We start from the raw sequence: 5,971 nt of genomic DNA on the forward strand, positions 1-5,971 counted from the left end.
CTGCCAATAAGCAGCACTGACTTGCATTCGGGTGGAATGCAAAGGCTAGATTATGACGGACGCTGGGGAGTTGATAGAGCCCTGGGGTAAATCAGTGAAGGCGTATTGCTGGTCTGACCAACTAAAAGAAAACGGCATCTAGCGGTCTTTTCTAAAAGGCACAGAGTGAAAAGTACTAGCCAGATCAATAGCAAACCAAGTGCCGTGGGATATGTTAATTTGCTTTAGCAAAGAAATCCTACCTGGTACAGTAGCTACAACTGGAAAACCACCAGCTTTTGGATAATCCATGTCATTCTCCAAGGCCCATCAGACCTCTGACAAATAGGTGATTTGAGTGGAGATATGGTAGGAATCACCACCCCCCTATCTTTTAAGACCTCATTGGTGGCATTAATCCTTTCAATGTTTCCAGAAATGTGATCCTGGTTTTAGTTTACCATTTTAGTATGTGGACACAGTTCTAGTGACTTCCGCTTGGCCCTTGCTTTCATCATAGTCTTTACTCCATGGGTCAGAGGACCAATGTGGGGAGTCTACCAGTTGTCGAGCACATATACTCAGATACCTACGGAGTATATCTAAGCTGCAGTGTATACCCACCTATGTGTTCTGGAGCTGAGGAAGTACTAATGGAATGGTTCTGGGAACCAATGGGCTTGCTGTGAGATGGAGCCAAGCCAAAACTAGCAAAGATCATCGGACTTCCAGGGTGCCTGGGTGGCTCAGTCGTTAAGTGTCTGCCTTCGGCTCAGGGTGTGATCCTGGCGTTCTGGGATCGAGCCCCACATCAGGCTCCTCCGCTGGGAGCCTGCTTCTTCCTCTCCCACTCCCTCTTCCTGTGTTCCCTCTCTCGCTGGCTGTCTCTCTCTATGTCAAAAAAATAAATAAAATCTTAAAAAAAAAAAGATCGTCTGACTTCCATAAGCCCCTACTCTGACAGTGGACAACAATGGCATTTTGTGTCGCCAGGGATTAGCATCATTTCGGAGCCACAGTTCGGTAATCTGCCAACATCCGGTATGTTCTATTCCTAATGCATAGTCACCTGGCAAGTGGCTGTAGCGGAAAGGAGAGGAGGAAGATTGACAGTATGACTTTTTGCCAGTAGAGTAAGGTCTTTCCTCAAGTGGTCCCAGTCTTCCCTTTATTCTAGGGGGTCGGGGGTTTATGAACTGGCTCCAATCTAAGAACTGGTTGAAGGACCCTTACTCTATTGTCAGAAGTCAGACCACAACAGCAGTCTTCCCACTTACACAAACGATGTAAGACTTCAGTAGGCTGCCTAGGCATTTCTGTCCTGGGGACATTGTGAGCACGTAGCCAATGCTGAAGCCCAGCAGACCAAGCCACTTTGATGCCTGCGTTGGCCCTGCTGCCCATTTCAGTAGCTATGCTGACTTTGTCTCCATTACTAAATGCCTGCACTTGACTCCCAACACCTTGACATCCCATCATCCCTCTTCCATCACTTCAGGGAGCCCACTTTGATGACTGCATTTCCCATGATCATGCTTTGCTTTTAGAGCCCTTCAGTGATTCTGGTGTTCTTCCCACTAATGCATTTCCCTGGTGAAGGGAGTGTCCTCTGGATCCTACCAAGGAATTTTTACATTATAAATCCATTCTCGCATTCTGGATACCCTTCTCTTCCATGTTGAAAGTTCTGACATCTCAGCTTCATTCAGTACAAACCCTCCGTGGGTTTAACAGCAAACTATTTAGAGCATTCCCAACCAACCTGAACAAATACATTACATTCAGAATCTCTGCTGAGCACGCCCCTATGAATACATTCAGCCCGGTCCAAAACCATATTCCTTCCGGCCCGATCCAACACTTTTAGGGTCCACTCTCATACATATTCCCTGGGTTTCTGTCAATATAAATTGGCATGTGAGGGGTCTTGATCAAAGGTAAAGAGAATCCTTTGTACCAATTGTGTAACCTGGCAGTAAGGCTGAAATTTTGTCAAAACAAAAAGCGAAACAACACATAAACTGACAGAGTCTCAATATTCTTGTGGTGCGTGTGGTATTTGCTCCTGGGTCACACTGTGGCCTGCTGTTACTTGAATCTGGTTGCAGATCTAAAAGCAGCGGTAGGGTTACGTTCCTAGGAGGATCAGCAGTCCCCCCTGCCTGTCTCAGATAAGGAAGGATTGACTGTACTTTCCCGGCGGAGGGCAAGTCAGCAGCAAGTACTCTGAGGTCTCCAGCTTCATCGGAATCTGTCCTTATGTCCCCTGAGATTCAAGGTCTTACTCCTTCCCAGTCAATGGCTTATTTTTAACACGAGACTCTCCCAGGTTCTTAATTCACAATTCATTGGGATTCAGTTCCCTGTAAGTAGAAATTCAGGTTTGGATATGAGAAATCTTGACCCTAAGGCTACAAGAGATAAGAGTTTCTTTTAGGGTAGTCAAAGACACTGTTTTGGTTCCTTTCCCAGATCTGAAGCTGGAATTTAAAGCCCTAAGCTTGTCATTTTCTTTCTCCAAATTCTCTGGCACACTTAGAAGCAACCGATGAGGCTCATTATGCTACTATTTCTACCAAAATGTTCTATGGCGGCAAATGTTTTGTCACTCACAGGCTTGCCTTCTGTAAGCATTTGTCATAGCTGACTGCAGGTGAGAATGGGGACGGTTTTTCCACCGAATGCCGTGGAATACCAATGTCCCCTTTGCCACTGGCAATAATCATTAATGCATTAATTTTTTAAAATATTTTATTTTTAAGTAATCTCTATACCCAGCGTGGGGCTTGAACTCATGACCCTGAGATCAGGAGTCACGTGCTTTTTTGACTAAGCCAGCCAGGCGCCCCAATGCTTAATGCATTTAAATTTAATCAGATTAGAGAACCAATTCCAGACTCCCATCTTTAAGATTCTTTTTGCCTGAGACCACAGCCAGTGCCAATAAGCATATCAGACAGGGAAGCACAACCACTGTGAATTAAGAGATAGGGAGTGTCTATCAGAATCAGACCTTCCACAGTTGTGACAGGCGCTGGGGAAGTGAAGGAGTAGTAGAGAAGTCAGAGGATCAGACCGGGAGTTGCCAACATGGGAAGTCAAGCCCATGTAGCCGGCATGGGCTCGTAATGAGAAAGCTCGTGGAGCCACCACCTCTGTGGGCCCCCCGCCAAGTCCCTGGAGGTGGGCCTGGGGCCACTGTTGGTCAACAGGGTCAGCAGTTGGGAAGAATTTCTGTGCACTAATCAGAGCAAAGCAAGGACAAACTCGAGCTCACTGACACTTACGTTTGCAACTCTCACCACATGTAACCACAATGACCTTCAGAGAATAATACTTGCAGCTTCATTTCTGCCTTGCCAATCTCAAACGTGTTCCTCTTTTGACCTACTCTAACCTGAAACCATCCGGGGGAGGTGTTTCTGGCAAAGAGAATTCCAGCTTAACCAAGTTCTCACAGTACAAACCACCACTGCCACGTGCAACGTGTGAATCTGGCCTGGATCCTGGGTTAGAAGGAAAACAGCCCCTGAAAGATGTTTTGGGGAAATTGGGATGATTTTTAAATGGACTAGCTATTAGGTAATTAAAAGGGATTACTGTTAATTCTGATGCTTGAAAATGGCATTACGGTTGTGTAAGAGAATGTCGTTTTTAGGAGTTAGGCACTTAAATAGTTAGGGGCGAAGTTTCAAATGGTTTAGCATTTATTTATCTGGTTTTTCTACTTCTTGAGGGAACATGGCACAATGTTCACCGTTGTTGACTCCATGCAGTGTATCTGCAGATGTTTCAACTTTTCTGTTTGAAAGTCTGAGTAATAAAATGATAGGGAAAGTAAAAGACTGCTCTTGATTATGTATGACCTGTTCTAGAAGCATTTCGTGCCTGCCTCTTCTCTCCAGTTGCGTTTACCCTGTTGCTCTCCAAGCATCCCCAGCTGTAGCTCTGAGGTATTTACCACACTGCACTTCAATGTCTTGTTGCTGGTCACAATCCCCCTCTAAACTTTGAAGTCCTTCAAGGACACAGATGTCTCCGGCCTTGAACTCGCCAGCGCTTTTTTCTGTACCTGGCACAGAGTAGGTGCTCCTTTAATCCCCTTTCAGTCAAGAACAGAAGTCCAATGGAGGAATTTTCTTTAGGGTTACCACCGAGTTTAGGGTTCACGTGAATCTAAGGAGAGCAAGGTTTTGAATTTTGGAAATTCTTGTTTCAAATTAGAAAAGTAATGCATGCCAATTAATGCAGAAGCAGAGTGAAAAGCAAAATTGGTATTTCATTGCTGTCTTATACATACTCCATCCCCTGGAGTCAAGAGCTTAGAACATATCTTTCCAGAACTATTTCTTTCTTCTTCTTCTTTTTTTTAATTGAGTAGGCGCCACGCCCAGCATGGAGCCCAACAAGGGCTCGAACTTGCAACCCTGAGATCAAGACCCTAGTCAAGATCAAGAGTGGGGCACTCAACCGACTGAGCCACCCAGCACCTCCGGAACTATTTCTATGCAATTACAAACACACACACACACACACACACACACACACACACACACACACATACACACTACATGTTTGGTGATTTTTTTTTAACTGAATAATATATCATGGAGTTTTCCACATTAGTGTATCAATACATCTACGTCATTCTTTAAACAGACTACATCGTAGTTTGTTGTAGGGATGTGCATTTCTTTAACCAGCACATTCCAATGAGCGTGGGGGGTAGAGGAGCAGTTCCTGCATGAAACTAGTAACCTGGAGAAGAAAAGGGATTTGACACATCCAGTCATCGAGGGAGTAAGACGAGCTCAGCCTTGCTCTGTGGGTACAAGTCAGGGTAAAATGGCAAGTAAGGGACTCTACCAAGGAAGGGGCTTTACTTCTGGCCTATTTAAGGAACAAAATAGCATAGAAAACCGTGATCCAAGAGTGAAAGCGAATTGAGCCAACTGATAAATGTGAGAGCTTCCCACTAAATTAACATAGTTGGAGTGCCCGGAAGCAGCCAGCGCGGATCGCACACACAGCCACCACCCAGGAACAAGCGAAAGCAGCAAGTGTCTGGGCTGCACTCATCTTGGAGGAGAAAGTCCCACAGGTTTCCCAGTGACAAAGAAAGTTACCCAAGCAAGTGCTGATGAAATCCTACCAGAAGATGTCTTGAGGTCCATCAGGGCTCCTCGTTGGCACCCCCGCCGCTTTCGCTTTCCTGGTCTGTTTCTCATACACAGAAACAAGCCCGTTTTACCCTGTAGCCCCCTCTCCTTCCTGAGGGTCCTCACCCACCCTCGCTATTCAATCTTATTTCCTTCTGAATTTCTCATTCCCACCTTGTGTTCCACTCAGACTGTCACTGTCAACAAAAACTTGATGTGCTTTTAGTCTCTAATGCAGAGACTATTACATTGGACCGGGCTGTCTGGATGGTATTTATTGATGCAAAAACACAGCCTGAACCTATCCATGTCAGTTTCTCTTTGCTCCCGTGTTACAAGTGTGTGTTTGTGGCTCTGTCTGCTGCCAATGGCGAGTATTGTTGTAAATAAAATAAATATAAATAAGCTTAGAGGCTTAAATTACAGAAATCCAGTGAGTGGTGCTTCAAGAAATAACAAGTTGCGTAGGCAAAGGTAAGTCCTTAAATTGGCCGTTTCAGTCTGGGATTCTGTGTAGTGCCAGGAAATCTGAGTGTTTCTTAATTTGAATACTACTCAACAATGTTCATTGGTGCATTGGTGTTTTTTTTAACATTTAAATATTTGCTATGGGTTACAGTCATTTGTAAATACTTCCACAGAAGAAATGCAAAGACAGGAGAAGTGAATGGTGTAGACTACAGTGACACAAAATCAGAAACTGATCTAAAACCAGAATTTGCAAAAGTAATACCAATTTCAACACTAAAACCAAATCGTTATAAAGGGATGAGCTTGTATGAAGCAATGTGTACTCTAATACCTACCTTAAAGATGCTTTTGGAAGCGTTTTT

This window comes from Ursus maritimus, unplaced genomic scaffold (assembly GCF_017311325.1).
Source record: "Ursus maritimus isolate PB19 unplaced genomic scaffold, ASM1731132v1 scaffold_16, whole genome shotgun sequence".
Classification (NCBI taxonomy): Eukaryota; Metazoa; Chordata; class Mammalia; order Carnivora; family Ursidae; genus Ursus; species Ursus maritimus.